This window comes from Musa acuminata, chromosome BXJ1-4 (genome assembly GCF_036884655.1).
Source record: "Musa acuminata AAA Group cultivar baxijiao chromosome BXJ1-4, Cavendish_Baxijiao_AAA, whole genome shotgun sequence".
In the NCBI taxonomy this organism is placed as follows: domain Eukaryota; kingdom Viridiplantae; phylum Streptophyta; class Magnoliopsida; order Zingiberales; family Musaceae; genus Musa; species Musa acuminata.
In genome coordinates this window covers 19,767,501-19,786,531 of record NC_088330.1, presented here as the reverse complement: position 1 = coordinate 19,786,531, position 19,031 = coordinate 19,767,501, and positions in this window count along the sequence as shown.

Here is a 19,031-nt window from a genome sequence, read left to right as displayed (position 1 = left end):
CTTGGAACTTCCTCCTTTTGTGTAGCCTTCTTTTGAGCCATACCGAAAACTCTTTTCAAAATTCTGTTGCTTTTCAACTTTTAATGCCAGCTTGCTCACATCATTTAAAGACCAATATGGCTGTAGCTGAACAACTTTAGCAATCTCATACTTCAGACCTCCTAAATATCTTGCAATTGTTTGCTCTTCCGGTTCCGCAAGCTCTCCTTTTAACATCAAATTATCAAATTCTGCAGTGTACTCCTCCACACTAAGATTTTTTTGCTTGAAATCATGTATTTTGAGAAAGATCTCTTGTCTATAATTATCAGGTAAATATTTTCTCTTTAGCTCCCTTTTCATTTTCTCCCATGTAACGATCTTACTCTTCCCCTCACGTTCTCTTTGTTTCTTCAGATTTTCCCACCAAAAAGATGCATTCCGCCTGAGTTTGAGTGCCACAAGTTTGACCTTCTTTTGTTCTGGTGGTTCATGAAAATCGAAGATTCTTTCTACTGTATTAAGCCAATCGATAAAGTCATCAACATTTATTTTGCCTTCAAATTCTGGAATATCAAATCTGGGGTTATATTTATTCTGCCACTCGTCATGGAGTTCATTTCTTCTCCGACATCTTCTCAACTCCCTTGGAAGAAGTGTATCATCATCAGAAGTAAACTCTCGAGCTTCATTTTCATATTTGTTATGTCTACTCTGAAGTTCATCGATTATCTCATTTTTTTCTTGTAGGCTACGCAGCAATTTTCGTAGCTGCAGCCTCAACGACTCAGCGTTATCTTCGTGATCGCTACCTTCACCAACTAAATCTTTTCCATTCCGCCTTGCCATGATCTCTAGCCTTTAGCTCTAATACCAAACTGATACCGGGGAGGGTAAAAATGCAGAATGGATTTCGAAAGAATACCAATAGAACAGTTGTACAGATAGAAAATATCACAGAAGGCAATGAACGAACTCTTGAAGAAACTTCGGTAAAACGGAATATAGCTCACCACCAAGTTTAAAATCGCAATGGGATACAGAAAGTTCACCACCCAACGGAAATTAAACGAGGATACAAAACTAGAAAATAAAAGACTCACCACTCAAGGACGCATCCAAGAGATACAGAGTTTAAGGGGTTATCTAAGAGCTTCTGCCCAGATATCATCAGTTTCTAAAGTCCTTTCTAAGTCCTAAACACCAAAATAAATACTAGTGCATGAAACAACCCTTCATGCATAGGGAATTTCGAAATTAAGTGTTTACAGCTTCTAACCAACTATTTTAATGCACTCATTGGTAATGAAGAAATGTTCACAGCTGCCAACCAACTCCTTTAATGCATTCCTTTGTCTTGAAGAAAAGCACCTTGAAACAGCTTTAACTTTGTGCAGAGAATATGCTGATGAGCTGTCATTTTTTAGTGTGCTGAGATAAAGATTATGAGGCATCATTATTGACTGAAAAAGATACTAGATCATAATCAAGGCTCATATAATCAGATTGTAGTAAATTAGACACTCCCGTGTCATATATGATGCAACCTGAGGGATTCGTGTCCAAGAACTGCCCAGATAAGGTGTGTAGGTTGCTTAGATCCATTTATGGACTAAAGCAAGCTTCCCGAAGTTGGAACATAAGATTTGATGAGGCAATCAGATCTTATGACTTCGTTAAGAACGAAGATGAGCCTTGTGTGTACAGGAAGGTAAGTGGGAGCGCTATCACCTTTTTGGTGTTATATGTGGATGACATCCTGATCATTGGGAATGACGTAGGAATGTTGTCCACAGTAAAGACTTGGTTATCTAGACACTTCTCTATGAAGGACTTAGGGGAAGCATCCTATATCTTGGGGATTAGAATCTATAGAGATAGATCCAAGAGGATGCTTGGCTTGTCCCAGTCCAAGTACATAGAAACCATTGTCAAAAGGTTTGGCATGGAAAATTCCAAGAGAGGTCTCATACCGATGAGACATGGGATATCGCTTTCTACGAGTATGTCCCCAAAGACTCCAGAAGAAAGGGCGAACATGAATATGATACCTTATGCCTCAACAATAGGGTCTATCATGTATGTCATGCTATGTACTAGGCCTGATATAACGCATGCTCTGAGTGTCACGAGTAGGTATCAGGCGGATCCAGGCTTGGAGCACTGGAAAGCAGTAAAGTGTATCCTTAAGTACTTGAGAAAGACTAAGGATCTTTTACTATGGAGGTAATAGCCTTAAGGTTGAAGGCTACACAGACTCAAGTTTTCAGTCTGATGTCGATGATAGCAAGTCGAATTCAGGGTATGTGTACATCTTGAATGGAGGAGCAGTGTGCTGGAAGAGTTCCAAGCAAGATACTACTATTGACTCGACCATAGAGGCGGAGTACATTGCTGCATCAGATGCAACAAAGGAGGGAGTCTGGGTGAAGAAGTTCATCACAGATTTGGGAGTCGTGCCGAGTAGCGAGGAGCCAACTTCCTTATATTGCGACAACTATAGGGCGATTACTCAAATAAGGGAACCCGGGTCTCATCAGAAGTGTTCTGAGGAGGTTCCAACTTATCAGAGATATCGTAACCCGAGGAGATGTAGCAATGGAAATAGTTCCATCCGAAGATAACATTGCAGATCCACTGACAAAGCCGTTGTCTCATTTTATCTTTTGGCGTCACAGGGGTCTGATGGGGATCAGACACATAGGTGATTGGCTTTAGGTCAAGTGGGAGATTGCTAGTCATAGGTGCCCAGCAAGCCAATCACGTGAGTGATGGCACGTGTGACTTGATACAAAATCTTTTTGCTTATTATATTTTGGCGTATATCACTTTATAACTATTGCATAAATGCATATATATATATTGTGATGTCCTTGGATTTGTGCAATGGGAATCGGATCATGATGAGATCACGATAATGAGATCGATTCACCTTTAAACACATATCCTAAATAATCCCGGTCATAGGTTACTCGAGAGGGACATCATGATAACCGGACAGACTGGTGTGCTGTATACCCGTCCATATGATGGATGCAGCTGGTCTCATAGCTGCTCGTGTAGGAACACTAGGGATACAGTACAGGTGCTCATTGGAGAATGAGTTCACTGATTGATCCGCTTACGGAATGCTGGATGGTTGATGATGCCTTATTGTCAGACAGCGATTCCGTAGTCCTAGTGGTGTATCTGGTCCTTAGACTTGAGACACCAAGGATGTCCTGTATGAGTGCTCCACTTTTTGATACCAGACTTTAGGTTTGGTTGTCCCAGAACTAGTACAGCTGGTCATTGGAAGTGGTAGTCGACCTTACGAGGGCTATTGAGTGTCGATAGAGGAATATTAATCCACTCTCAGCGTCATGAGAGGAATATCCCATGTATTCTTGCTCAAACAAATCCCTGGCCAGGGTCATTCGGGTTGAGAGAGAAAGAGTTCTCTAGAAGAATCCGATTAGAGCGAGACTCGAGTAGAAACCGTATGGGTCTGACAGCACCATGCTCGATATACGGTCTCTGGGATATTAGATGGATGAGGGACTATTAGTATACGGTAACTGAGAACAGACAGGTCCAATGGATTGGATTCCCCTGTATCGTTTGGGGACTACGACGTAGTGGCCTAGTACGTCTGTAGTCGATGAGTCGAGTGAATTATTACAGAGATAATAATTCATTGAGTTAGAAGGAGTTCTGACAGGTATGACTCACGGTTAGCTCGATATTGGGCCTAGAGGGTCACACACATATGGTAGGCATTGCGATGAGTAGAGGTTCGGATATGAGATATCCGACGAAGCCTTTGTCTTATTGGATGCAGATCCAATACCCACTATGGTAGGACCCATTAGGGTTTGACAGGGGACCTCTATAAATAGGAGGGATTCAGAGCCTCATAGGCTAGAGTCTTTGCTTGCCTTTCCTATTCTCCTCTCCCTCTCCACCTCAGAGCAGGCCTGGAGTAGAGTTTTGAGGAGCGTCGTCGCAACCCTGCTGTGTGGATCACCGCTAGAGAGGAGGACGCTTGACCTCTTTCACCCTCTCCTAAGGATCTGCAAGGAAACAGGGATATACGATCTCCCTAGGTAACACAATCTACTCTATACGCAGTTTTAAGTTTCGCAGATTTTGCGCACCAATCTTCGCACGACGACGAACATATTTTTGGGAATCGGGGATTTTGTTTTCTTGTTCTTCCGCTGCGCATGTGATGTCGCCCCCAAGATTTTCCAACACCTACACGAGCAACTACGAGGCCAGCTACATCCATCATATGGATGGGTATACAGCACACTAGTCTGTCCGGTTATCACGATGTCCCTCTCGAGTAACATATGACCGAAATTATTTAGGATATGTGTTTAAAGGTGAATCGATCTCATTTTCGTGATCTCATCACGATCCGATTCCCATTGCACAAATCCAAGGACATCACAATATATATATGCATATATGCAATAGTTATAAAGTGATATATGCCAAAATATAATAAGCAAAAAGATTCTGTATCAAGTCACACGTGCCATCACTCACGTGATTGGCTTGCTGAGCACCTATGACTAGCAATCTCCCACTTGACCTGAAGCCAATCACCTATGTGTCTGATCCCCATCAGACCCTTGTGATGCTCAAAGACAATCTGAGACAACGACTTTGTCAGTGGATCTACAATGTTATCTTCGAATGAAACTCTTTCCACTACTACATCTCCTCGGGTTACGATCTATCTAATAAGGTGAAACCTCCTCAGAACATACTTAGATTTCTGATAAGTCCTAGGTTCCTTCGCTTGAGCAATCGCCCCGTTATTGTCGCAATATAAGGAGATCGGCTCCTCACTACCCGGCACGACTCCCAAATCTGTGATGAACTTCTTCAACCAGACTCCCTCCTTTGCTGCATTTGATGCAGTAATGTACTCCGCCTCTGTGGTCGAGTCAACAGTAGTATCTTGCTTGGAACTCTTCCAGCACACTGCTCCTCAATTCAATGTGTACACGCACCCCGAATTCGACTTGCTATCATCGACATCAGACTGAAAACTTGAGTCTGTGTAGCCTTCAACCTTAAGGCTACTACCTTCATATACCAGTAAAAGATCCTTAGTCCTTCTCAAATACTTAAGGATACACTTTACTGCTTTCCAGTGCTCTAGCCTGGATCCGCCTAATACCTGCTCGTGACACTCAGAGCATGCGTTATATCAGACCTAGTACATAGCATGACATACATGATAGACCATATTGCTGAGGCATAAGATATCATATCCATGTTTGCCCTTTCTTCTGAAGTCTTTGGGGACATACTCGTAGAAAGTGATATCTATGTCTTATCGGTATAAAACCTCTCTTGGAATTTTCTATGCCAAACCTTTTGACAATGGTTTCTATGTACCTGGACTGGGACAAGCCAAGCATCCTCTTGGATCTATCTCTATAGATTCTAATCCCTAAGATATAGGATGCTTCCCCTATGTCCTTCATGGAGAAGTGTCTAGATAACCAATCCTTTACTGTGGATAACATTCCTACGTCATTCCCAATGATCAGGATGTCATCCACATATAACACCAAAAAGGTGATAGCGCTCCCACTTATCTTTCTGTACACACAAGGCTCATCTTCGTTCTTAACGAAGTCATAAGATCTGATTGCCTCATTAAATCTTATGTTCCAACTTCAGGAAGCTTGCTTTAGTCCATAAATGGATCTAAGCAACCTACACACCTTATCTGGGCAGTTCTTTGACACGAATCCCTCAGGTTGCATCATATACACCTCCTCCTCGAGGTTCCCATTGAGAAATGCGATTTTCACATCCATCTACCAGATCTCATAATCATAGTGTGCTGCAATAACCAATAGAATTCTGATGGATTTTAGCATTGCTACGGGTGAGAAGGTTTCGTCGTAGTCAACACCTTGCCTTTGACGATACCCCATTGCGACTAGCCTTGCTTTATAGGTCTCTACCTTTCCATCTACTCCAATCTTTTTCTTAAAGATTCACTTGCAACCGATGGGTACAATACCTTCGGGCGCATCAACTAGGTTCTAATCCTTGTTGGAGTACATATAATCCATCTCAAAATTCATGGCTTCTTGCCACTTCCCGGAGTCTATACTCATAATAGCTTCCTCGTAGGTCTGAGGATCAATATCCTCAACATCCTCTCCTCTAATATGTCTCACATATCTCTTAGGAGAATGAGATACTCTATCAGACCTATATAAAGTTAAAACTTGTGTATTAGGTACCTGAACAGACTCGGGCTGTAGAGTGGTGCTTGAGCTTGGTTCTCCAACCTCGCTCAACTCTATTATTCTCCCACTATCTCCGCCAAGAATGTGTTCCTTCTCAAGGAACACTGCTCTCTTAGCTACAAAAACCTTTTGATCCTCGAGATGATAGAAATAATACCCACAAGTTTCCTTGGGGTATCCCACAAATTTGCATCGCTCTATCCTTAATTCTAACTTATCAGGGTTGTGTCTTTTAACGTGGGCAAGACAGCCCCAAATCTTAACAACCTTAAGATCAGGCTTCTTCCCTTTCCATATCTCACATGGTGTAGACACTACCGACTTAGTTAGAACTCTGTTCAGAAGGTAAGCTGCGGTTTCTAGGGCATATCCCCAGAATGAGATGGGTAGGTCAGCGAAACTCATCATGGACCGTACCATGTCTAATAGCATACAATTTCTCCTTTCAGAGACACCATTGAGTTGAGGTGTATAAGGAGGTGTCTATTGGGATAATATCTCATGGTCCTTGAGGAACTGAGTAAACTCTGTACTTAAGTACTCACCTTCTTAATCTGATCGAAGAGATTTGATACTCTTTCCAGTCTAGTTCTCCATCTCATTCTTATACTCTCTGAATTTCTCAAAGGCCTCGGACTTATACTTCATTAAGTATACATATCCATACATTGAGAAATCATCAGTAAAGGTAATGAAGTAGGAGTAACCACTAATGACATGAGTTGACATGGGTCCACATACATCACTATGTATGTGTTCCAACAACTCAGTGGCTCTCTCTCCAGTTCCACTAAATGGAGAGTTGGTAATTTTTCCACGAAGGCAAGGCTCGCAAGTTGCATATGACACATAGTCGATTGGATCTAGGTATCCATCATTTAGCAACTTTTGAATCCTTTTTTCATGGATGTGACCTAGCCTACAATGCCACAGGTATGCACTGTTCATCTCATCTCGTTTCCTCTTGGACACATTTACATTCATAATATGTGGAGTAGTGTCTAACATAAATAAACCATCATGCAATGTTCATTTTGTGATGATCTTATCATCTAATAATATCGAACAACCATTGTTCTCAAAAACTAATTTATATCCACTAACTGTCAAACATGAAATGGAGATAATGTTTTTGATAATAGAAGGAACAAAATAACATGCATCTAATACAATAAAAGCTCCACCAGGCAGATATAGGGCGACCTCGCTAATAGCTACTATAGTAATTTTTGCTTCATTACCCATCTTGAGGTCCATCTCGCCTCTCTCTAGTCTCCTAGGCCTTGTCAGAACCTGCAACGAATTGCATATATGATAAGCACTACTAGTATCCAATACCCATGTGTTATCATAAGAGTCTGACAAATGGAGACTGATCATGAATGTACCTGAAGTTTCATCAAACTTTTGTTTCGCCCTTTCTGCAAGGTATTCTTTGCAGTTCCACTTCCAATGCCCATCTTTACCACAGTGGAAGCACGGGCCTTTGTCCTTTGCTGGGTCTTTCTTAGTAACCTTTGCTTTACCTAGTCTGCCCTTGCCCTTTCTCTTCTTAAGGAACCTTTCTGCTTTCCTTTTTTTTCTGGTCTCACCAATGTAGAGAACTGGCTTCTCTTTCTTAATAGTACTCTCTACCTCTCTCAACATATTGAGGAGCTCTGGGAGAGTCACCTCAAGCTTGTTCATATTAAAATTCATTATGAACTGTGAAAAGGAATCTGGTAGGGACTGAAGCACAATGTCCACACACAAGTTATCCTCTAGGACCATTCCTAGGCCTGTGAGTTTCTTTATCCACTCAATCATCTTTAGGACATGGTTCTTGTTGAATCTCGGATTTTGATGATGAAGTCAATTGTCATTTGTTGTCTAATCTATGTGTTGAGATAAGTGTGCAGGATTAACTACGATGAAAGATAGACAAGCAGCAGGAGTTGCGTCGGAGTCAAGTTCATGATCACGTTGGGAGTTCGAGAGTTCGACGGAAGTTCGGACGGTCGTCGGAGGTTCTGCGAGAACAGATCCGAGAAGTCCAGAAGCTTGCCAAGCGAAGCTCGTCGGAACTTGCCAAGTGGATCGTCGCAAAGTCCAGGAGTTTGCCGGAAGTCCGCAGGAGCATCACCGAGGGTTCATCGGATGATCGACGGAAGTTCGCCGGAAACTCGCCGGAAGGAGCGATTGACGCACCGAAGCAAAGCTGCAGAAGTTGTCTTAGATTTAATCGTAGTTAGCACGTTGATTAAGTTGGAAAATGGGAGGTGATCCCATTGGCTTAATCTTGGGGCAATCGGGCCCCTGAAAGACTGAAATTAGGCCGAATGGAATGAACCATTCGGACCCTGATTGCACCAGGAGGTGCAACCGCCCAGGCCAGGAGGTGGCACCGCCTGGGCTAGGCCTTCCAGCGAGACTGGGCGGTGCAACCTCCCCAGCCGGGAGGTGGCACCGCCTGAGCTCAGTCTTCGAGCTAGACTGGGCGGTGCAACCTCCCTAACAGAGAGGTGGCACCGCCTGAGCTCAGTCTTCGAGCAAGACTGGGCGGTGCAACCTCCCTGGCAGAGAGGTGGCACCGCCTGAGCTCGGTCTTCGAGCTCTGCCAGGCGGTGCAACCTCTCCAGTCAAGAGGTGCAACCGCCTGATCCCAGAATTCCAGGATTTGATTGTTTTGAGCTCCAAATTTGAATTGGGTTGGGGCCTATAAATTCCCCACCCATTCAGCACTGAAAAGATACAGACCTACACCGAAATCTTGATCTTTTCTGTGATTCTAAGAGCTCAAAAGTGTTGTAAAGCCTTTAAGTCTCCTCCTTCTGTTCTTCAAGTTTTCAGTTGTAAAGTGAGGAGAGAAAGGTCTGTAAATGTTGTCTCCTGAGCCTGTCAAAAGGAGAGAAACTGTAAAAGGGCAGTTTGGCCTTCGCCTATTGAAGGAAGGCCCCTAGTTGACGTCGGCGACCTCGTCGGTGGAGGAAGCCAAAAGTGGAGTAGGTCAAGACTGACCGAACCACTCTAAATCTCTGGTTTGCGTTTATTTTTGAGCACTTTATCATTACTGCAAACCTCCTTCATTACTACTGCTCTCTGCGCTTTCACGAACAAGTTCTAAGTGCTGTTCTTCCGAATCTGCATTCAGACGTAAATTCGTGTTTTCGTACATTACAGGTTACTTTTACGTTTGATTCTGCAGAACCATCTTCCGTGCTTTTACGAACGAGTTTCTTTGCAGTTTACACTTACATTTTGATTCTATTGATAACTGCAAACTGTCCTCTACAATTTTATGAACGAGTTTCAACATTTAGACGTAAAACTGCATTTAGACGTAAATCGGCTTTCCTCGCACAATCATCAGATCTCAGTTCACATTTACGTCTTGATTTCAACTGCATACTGCCTTCTGTGAGTATACAAACGAGTTTCAAAGTTCAGACGTAAATCTGCTTTTAAGACGTAAATCTGCGTTTAGACGTAAATCTGCGTCTAGACGTAAATCTGCGTTTAGACGTAAATCTGTTTTTTGCAGATTACTTTTTGAGCTGTACAACAGCAGCACATTGTCTTTATACTTCTACTTAAACTGCTCCTAGACGCAATCTGTGTTTAGACGCAATCTGCGCTTAGACGCAATCTGCGTTTAGACGCAATCTGCGCTTAGACGCAATCTGCGCTAAGACGCAAACTGCGCTTAGACGCAATCTGAGTTTAGACATAATCTGCATTTAGACGCAAACTGCGTTTAGACGCTAACTATGTTTAAACGTAAACTGCACTTAATCATAAGTAATCTTAGAATCGGCTTTTGCATCAAAATAGTCTTTATCGAACGAACACAGCTTTCGTTTTTTAAATCGCTGAAAAATATCCGCTGCACTAATTCACCCCCCCCCCCTCTTAGTGCTCTCGATCCTAACAGTTCTGAACCGGTGTCCCCTCAGTCATCCTAGCGCGGAAGAGGCTCTTGGATATCTCATATTGCTGAGTCATTCCCTGTTCCTCAAATAATTTACGGGCATGTAAGAGAATGGATCTGACATCCATCTTTTCATGTTGTCTCTATAACTCAAGAGTCATAGAGCCTAACATATAGCACTGAGCAAGAGTGGAGTCATCAATGTACTTCACGTAGCGAGCGATCTCATCCTCGCTTGCCTCTTCTTCGGGCGTAGGCATCACTGTATCAAGGACGTACACGATTTTCTCCGCCGTGAGAACAATTCTCAAGTTACGGAGCCAATCCATATAATTTGGACTAGTGAGGCGGTTGACATCAAGTATGCCACGTAAGGGATTTGAAAGCAACATTTTCTGAAAATAAAGATGCAGCAGAAATGAATAACATGCAGATTTTGCAAAAATAAACTATCAAGATATGAACTTCTATCTTAATATGCTCCCACTATTTTACTAACGAGTCACACGACACCCTCAGCATGTGAAATGGAAGTCTCCGACAGACTTCTAGTAGGGATCAGGATCCAATCAGCGTCTTAGTGTAACCTCGAGGGACTCGACCAATCACACTAAGCCTAAAAGGTAGGCAACTCTTGCCGATCATAACTCCTTGTGATTCCCATTCTGTTCGGCCTCCGAATCATCATGGTCTCGAGGGACTCGACCAACCATGATGCTCGGTTAAGTCAACACATTCGTTATAAGATGAGTCTGATTTGATGATATACCCTCAAGGGACTCGACCAAGCATACCATGTCCTCAGGTCGTCGGTGACATCTCTATGTCATAAGTAAGATAGCGAATCACGATATAGGTGAGTCTCGAGGGACTCGACCAACTCAACCTATACCAGGAATCGGTTCCTGCTTATAACGATGGAAGGCCACGTTGTCACGACCTTAGCTGGTTTTGCCTAAGGCGTGCGGCACCCTTGCGTGTCCGTCCGCAAAGGTCAGCCTCCCCGAAGCCTCCCATTGTCCCTTAGGACCACCAAAAGAGAGAACGGGTTAGAGAGAACGCCTCAAACGGGATCCACAAGCAAACATGTCCGAAAAACACTTCATAGACAATGCAAATTACAAACAAACTTTACAAGCTCTGAACAGTGGCACAACAAAGGGTAAAATGGTCCATTACAGACCGAAAAGCTCTCGCACGTGTCCACATGACACAACCTTTATTTACAAGCCTAAAGAGGCCACCAACCCAACTAAAGTAGGACTATTAAGCCTTCGGCTGCCCCTCTACATTCTGTACAAGGCATGAACATGCCAAAAGACACGGACATATATAAGCATTACATCAAACATCCTGTTTCAAAGTTTGTCCGTGACATTCTCCCCCACTTATCCCTTCGACGTCCTCGTCGAAGCCTTTGTGAACACTGCAACTCTTCGCCTTTGCTGAGTCTTCAATCTTCTGCTCCAGCTGCAATGCGCCTCCTGGCTCCCAACTGCTCTCCGCTGCTGTTTTTGAGTAGTCGAACCTTTGATCCGCCATGCTGCTTCAACTCGCCAATGACTCTGACTCTGGTGTGGGGTTGGCAGAGTTGTGTTGATCCTCGTTGATTCCTGCGGATCTCCTAGATGAAGGAAAAGACCATCCTTACTACGCCAGTCTCTCAGAAATTCCACGTGCTGCTTGAACTGGGTGGATGCTTGTTGGAGCTTTAACGAGCATCGTCTCGCAAACTTCTGAAGTTTTGGGTCCTTCCTCCACAAAATCTGCTCATTGACTCTTCTTTCAGTTAGTTGTCACATCCAAGTAGGTTCGCATCACTTCCGCTTTCGATTGGTATTTCGTTGGGAAATGAAGCGGACAATCTACTCTCAGTAGCACTGATCACCGTTGGTGAGGATTTGACAACTATTGTCTTCCATTATCTTCGAAGGGTCTTTGAACTTGTGCAGAGCTCCTCTGTTGACTTCGCCCGCCTCCTCGAGGTTGTACTTCATGCATCGAGCTGGTTACTGGTATTCGCCTGCTCTTTGCTCACACTTCTGAAGCACTTGAAGTGTTTGCACTCCTTGCGTTGAGTTAGCTACTATGATTCACCTTCTCAATGCCATCGAACTTCTGGAATGCGGGAAGTTTTCACCCCAACTTGGAGTAATTCTCTGATAGATGAGGTCGCCTCTGGGATTGTACCGTCTTCTCCATCAACCCTGCCGCCTACTCCACTGAGTAGCAAAGGTACAGCACCGCGTACTGCCTGCTTCGTTCCTTGGTCGTGCACTCTTGCATGACCTGAAGTCCTTCACTTACGGCTATCTTGATGAGAAACTTGTAGACACCGGTCTTACGAAGTTTCTTGGCCTCTGCCCTTCAGCCTTGTCTCGGTACTTGGAGATTGCCTCTGCATGCTCCACCTCCTCGGCCCCTTTCACGACCAAACGCTCTCCCTCCGTGAGAGCAAGGGATCTGTGACTTTCACGGAAGTCCCGCCTCTGCGGTACCATGGCGCTACCATGCCCATGGCACTACTATCCGTCGCCTCGCCTCTGAATCCCTTTTCTTCATGATCAGTAGAGATGTCTCCGTGGCACTCCTCTGAGTCCACCTCCATTCTAACTGATGCTTGATTTTGGGTAGCTAAGTCCCTCTGGACTCGTCGTCGCTTCCTCGCGCCTTTCGACCCCCTGCTTCAACACCTCTGTGTTCTCCAAGCAGCTCCTTCTGGTCGATGGAAAGACAGACTGCACTCCCATGCATGGCCTCTGCCATCGCATTGTAGGGTTTGCACCGATTCTGTTCTCCATAGCTTCCTTGGTAGCAACGTTCGCTTACTCGGCCTTGTCCTCTGACTTGCCGGGCTCCCTTAAGCGAATATGAGCTCTGGAGCAGTCCAACTCTCCAGCTGCTTCGATCATACCTCTGCATGATCAAGTCCCTCCCATGGAACTCACTGGTACTTGCATTCGAACTTTTTCCCTTGGTGGAACCCAGCCCCCATATGCTGATGACCAAGGTTTTCATCCGATGCAAAATTCGGTGCACGCCCGGAAGACCCGCCTCTGCGGTACCATGGCCTTCACTCCTTGAATCCATAGCCCTTCTTGCCGTCGTGTTGTTCACCAAAGCGGAGCTCCCAGTAGCTCCCGATCATACCTCCATATGATCACATCCCTCACGGGACCCTGTCGTGTGTATCGCATTGCCACGAACTGTTCCACCACGATCCGCTGCACCATGTCGCCTCCTGGTGACATCTCCATTGCATTCTGATCCTTGTGGAATAAACTCGAATTGTGAACCCTCCATGTGTGGCCTCTGCCAATACATCGCCAGGTCTCATCCACCTTCGATTTTGTTCGCTCCTTTGGCAATCGACCTTCATCCACCCACTCCTGGGTCACACCTAGATGAAGCACCGCTCTAGGACAGTCCGTCGCCTAGTAGCTCCCGAAGTCCCCCGACTTCACTGCAATTGGTGCACCATTGCCTGGATCCTGGGCCTCTGCCCCTACCAGCACAATCTCCGCTGCGCACCGCTTCCTTCATAGCAACTCGAATGGCAACACTGTGGCATATTCTTCAAGAGTACCCGCCTCTGCGTCCTCTTGCCCCGTGCTAAGGCCTTCTGAACCCAACTTCGCCTCCGCAAATTGAGTCGCCTTAGTTCCTCCCTCAAATGCTTCTCCGAGATAAGGTGCATGTGCCCCGAAGCCCCCTTCGTCTTTGGCACCATGCAAGATGAGTCCGCTCCAACAGAATGAATGGCCCATGGAACAACATGATCCTACTCTTGCCTCTGCAAGAGTCCATGTCCTTGACCTCTGTCTAAGGAAAGCACTGTGCCTCTGCTCCATGTTCCACCTTCTATGCTGGCTCCCTTCATGCGGCTTGGGTACTTCGCCAAGTTACACCCAAGTTGCCCCGCTCCTCGCTTCTGCATTGAGTCGATGGTGGCCCTCGTACCCACCATTCCACGGGTCAGCCCTCCCTTGAGTCCGATTTCATATCGACTCCAAGTGTGCCTTCATTTGTGTTGCTCCCCCACTTGATCTCGCAATGCATCCACCAATGCATTCTCTCAAGCGAGATCATGCGACGACTCCTCGCCGCTTGCTCAGTCCATCGAGCTTCGTGGAGTTGTTGTTTATTGAGGTACTCCTCCTCAACATGTGAAGTCCGTCTCACATGATTCTCCCTCTGGAGAGCCGGGACTTATCCCTCCTGGATAACTGTCCCATTTGAGCAACATCTCTCTTCGTTTCGGAGACCACCATCCCCTTGGACTACTCCGATCTGCTGAACCAACTGTGCATTGTTCTGCCTCCTGCAAACGCACTTGCTAGATTGCGACTCCCCGTCAATACAGCCCCCACTGCACCCCTCAAGGCCTAGCAACATGCTGAACTCGTTGCACAATTCAGCCTCCTACGGACGTATCCTTCACATGCCGAAGAGAAAGTTTCAATGCTCCATGGTGCCGAGTCTCGACCGCCTTGGGATGGCCACGAACATTCCGTCGTCCGCATACAAGCCCATGCATGAGTACCAAATTCTTCGAGTTAGCAATTCCCCTCACCTCTGTGAGCTTTGCATAACTCTTTTGGTCGTTGAGCAACTCATTCCACCTTGCATGGTTTCATTCTTGCCAAGCGCCTCGCTTGCCTAGAGCACCATCAAGTATAGTTGTCAACGTTGAGCCGTAGCTCAAACTCAGCCATCCCAACCTTTGTGCGCTCCAAATTCTTCCAAGCTTGCCTGTTCTCGTGGTGCCTCTTGCGCGAAGGGTTGGCCATTCCTCTGAATGCCAATGCCAGATGCCCGCTCCTCTGAGCGACTCTTTTCCCTACATCTCCATGCCCGTTTTCCCTCAAACGGTCGCGCGTGTGCTGACTGCCCTCAACGTAGCCCCGCTAGGTCCCCCACGTTTGCATGCTAAGTGTTTCTATGAGTGCTTGTCCCGCTCTGATACCAAATGTCACGACCTTAGCTGGTTTTGCCTAAGGCGTGCGGCACCCTTGCGTGTCCGTCCGCAAAGGTCAGCCTCCCCGAAGCCTCCCATTGTCCCTTAGGACCACCAAAAGAGAGAACGGGTTAGAGAGAACGCCTCAAACGGGATCCACAAGCAAACATGTCCGAAAAACACTTCATAGACAATGCAAATTACAAACAGACTTTACAAGCTCTGAACAGTGGCACAACAAAGGGTAAAATGGTCCATTACAGACCGAAAAGCTCTCGCACGTGTCCACATGACACAACCTTTATTTACAAGCCTAAAGAGGCCACCAACCCAACTAAAGTAGGACTATTAAGCCTTCGGCTGCCCCTCTACATTCTGTACAAGGCATGAACATGCCAAAAGACACGGACATATATAAGCATTACATCAAACATCCTGTTTCAAAGTTTGTCCGTGACAACGTGGGTCAATCTAATTGCCTCACGTTTACTGACTTAATATTATCGAGAGAGATGTTTCTATGATTTGGTCTCCTAATATGACATGTCACATATATACATATTTAATATATATCTATATCGCATGCAAATATATATACATATCTAGTATGTGTATAAGCAATCACACTAGATGATTATAGACTACAACCTAATATGATTAGGCCCGAGCCAGTAGGCCTAATCACTCACATCAAGATTTATGTATGCAATGGTGCATCTCCATGCCTTGTGATCGTCTATCTCGTCCTTGTCGGTTCCGTCCACATCTCGATGCATCTTCATGCATCGCGATTGTCCGTCTCGTGGGTCCCGCTATCGCATCCACGCTCCCGTTGCACCTCCTCATGTGATTACAACTTAATTATAGGCACGCAGGCCCGACAATAAACGAGAAATATAATGGAGGCTCGCAGACCCCAATAATAATAATCACAAGTACACACATCACACGGTCCATGATCATCCGTCCACACATCATGCATCACATGTATAAATAATCATCATTATGTAGGACTACTAGATAATAATAAAAATAATAATCAACTAAACTTTTTAATTAATTATTATTTTATGAAATCAGGGACATATAAAGAATTTCTTAATTCCTAGGGGTATTTTTATAATTTAGACAAAAGATAGAAATTAGAATTTCTCAAATTTCGAGGGGCAAAACTATCTTTTGCTCAGAAAACCCTAATTCCCTCATCCTCCCCTACTGCTACTACTGTCGCCGCCTCCGCCACCTTGTCGGCGGCGGGCTGTGCGGCGGAGGGTGGGGTCGCTGCCCTCACCTACAAGCGACACGCTCGTTAGCGACGCTACCCCTGCAGCTGGGCGCCCCCGCGGGCACCGCTGCCTCCGTAGGCGGGCGCCCCTATGGGCATTGTCCCCTCCGCGGGCGGTTCTGCCCACGAGGCAGCGCCCGCAGGTGGTGCTACCTCGCCGGGCGACTGCCCCTGTTGGGTTTTCACCCGCGGGAGCAGCGGCCACAGACGCCGCTACCCTGCGGTGCGTCACCACACGAGAGTAGCGGTCGCAGGCGCCGCTGCCCTTACGGCTGTTGCTGCAAGCTGCTTGCCTGCACGCAAATGGTAGTGCTGCCATCTGCGAGGGCAGCAACAGTTGTTGCCCTTTTTCGCTTTTACGTCAACAATTTTGGCATCAAAAGCTTCTCCAAAACATAACACACGCAGTTTAAAACTAATCAATCGTACGAACAAACTGGCTCTGATACCACTGTTAGGAAAATCTTTGGGGGTGACATCACATGAGCAGCAGAAGAACAAGAAAACAAAATCCCCAATTCCCAAAGAGATGTTCATCGTCGTGCGAAGATTGGTGCGCAAAATCTATGAAACTGAAAAACTGCGTATAGAATAGATTGTGTTACCTAGGGAGATCGTATATCCTTGTTTCCTTATAGATCCTTAGGAGAGGGTGAAGAAGGTCAAGCGTCCTCCTCTCTAGCGGTGATCCACACAGCAGGGCTGCGATGACGCTCCTCAAAACTCCAGGCCTGCTCTGAGGTGGATAGGGGAAGGAGAATAGGAGAGGCAAGCAAAGGCTCTAGCCTATAAGACTCTGAATCCCTCCTATTTATAGAGGTCCCCTGTCAAACCCTAATGGATCCTCGCCTAGTGGGTATTGGATCTGCATCCAATAACCCAAGTCTTTTAGATTAGTGGATCTCTATCCAATAATCTCTCATGGGCTCTTATTGGATCTCGTCCATGGGATCCAATAATTCAGGGGCTTATTGGATATCCAATAAGACAAGGGCTCTGTCGGATATCTCATATCCGAACCTCTACTCATCGCAATGCCTACCATATGTATGTGACCCTCTAGGCCGAATATTGAGTTGGCTGTGAGTCATACCTGTCCGAACTCCTTCTAACTCAGTGAATTATTATCTCTGTAATAATTCACTTGACTCATCGACTACGAATGTACTAGGTCACTACACCGTAGTCCCCAGACGATACAGGGGAATCCAATCCATTGGACCTGTCTGTTCTCAGTTACCGTATACTAATAGTCCCTCATCCATCTAATATCCCAGAGACCGTATATCGAGCATGGTGCTGTCAGACCCATATGGTTTCTACTCGAGTCTCGCTCTAATCGGATTCTCCCGGAGAACTCTTTCTCTCTCAACCCGAATGACCCTAACCAAAGATTTGTCTGAGCAAGAAAACATGGGATATTCCTCTCATGATACCGAGAGTGGATGATCCTCTGTTGACACTCAATAGCCCTCGTAAGGTCGACTACCACTCCCAATGACCAGCTGTACTAGATCTGGGATAGCCAAACCTATAAGTCTGGTATCAAAGAGTGGAGCACTCATATAGGACATCCTTGGTGTCTCAAGTCTAAGGACCAGATATACCACTAGGACTATGAAATCGTTGTCTAACAATAAGGCATCATCAACCATCCAGTATTCCATAAGTGGATCAATCAATGAACTCATTCTCCAATGAGCACCTGTACTGTATCCCTAGTGTCCCTACACAAGCAGCTATGAGACCAGCTGCATCCATCATATGGACGGGTATATAGCACACCAATCTGTCCGGTTATCACGATGTCCCTCTCGAGTAACATATGACCGAGATTATTTAGGATATATTTTTAAAGGTGAATCGATCTCATTTTCGTGATCTCATCATGATCCGATTCCCATTGCACAAATCCAAGGACATCACTATATATATATATATATGCAATAGTTATAAAGTGATATATGCCAAAATATAATAAGCAAAAAGATTCTGTATCAAGTCACACGTGCCATCACTCACGTGATTGGCTTGTTGGGCACCTATGACTAGCAGGATTGCGGTTGGGGAGTAACGGCGGTGGTGGTCGAGCGACCGAGAAGCAACGACAGATGTAGAGGAGGAGTCGGCGGTGTCATAGTTGGGAACAAGGGCAACCGGTGAGTTGCCCTGTTTTTGTCACTATGGATGCAGAACAAGGAGGATCAGCGGTTGGGAGGCATGCGGTGGTCGTTGCATGGTGGTTGGCAGCGGTGGTGGCTCAGCAACGAAGGAGAGGGGTGGTGTTGAAGTGGCCAAGAAGCAGCGGCGACGGTAGAGGCAACCGGTGCCTACGATAGCAAAGGGACCAACGATTGCTTCGTTTCTATCGCACCACAAAAATAGTGGCGCCGATAGATGGCACGGTCGAAGTTGCAACTAAGGGAAGGCAGCGATGGCGGTGTGGCTAGGGCAGCGTCGTTGATGGTAGAAGCGACGATGGGTGGTCTGCTGGCTGGGAAACGACAATCGCGGCCCTTCTCGCTCGAGTGAGATGTGGGCAACGAGGAGGTGAGGTCGCTGGCCGGGGGGGCAATGGCGGCAGTGGTGGCTGCTGGCTGGGCAGTAGTGGCGGCGGTGGTGGTCCGTCGACCGGGAAGC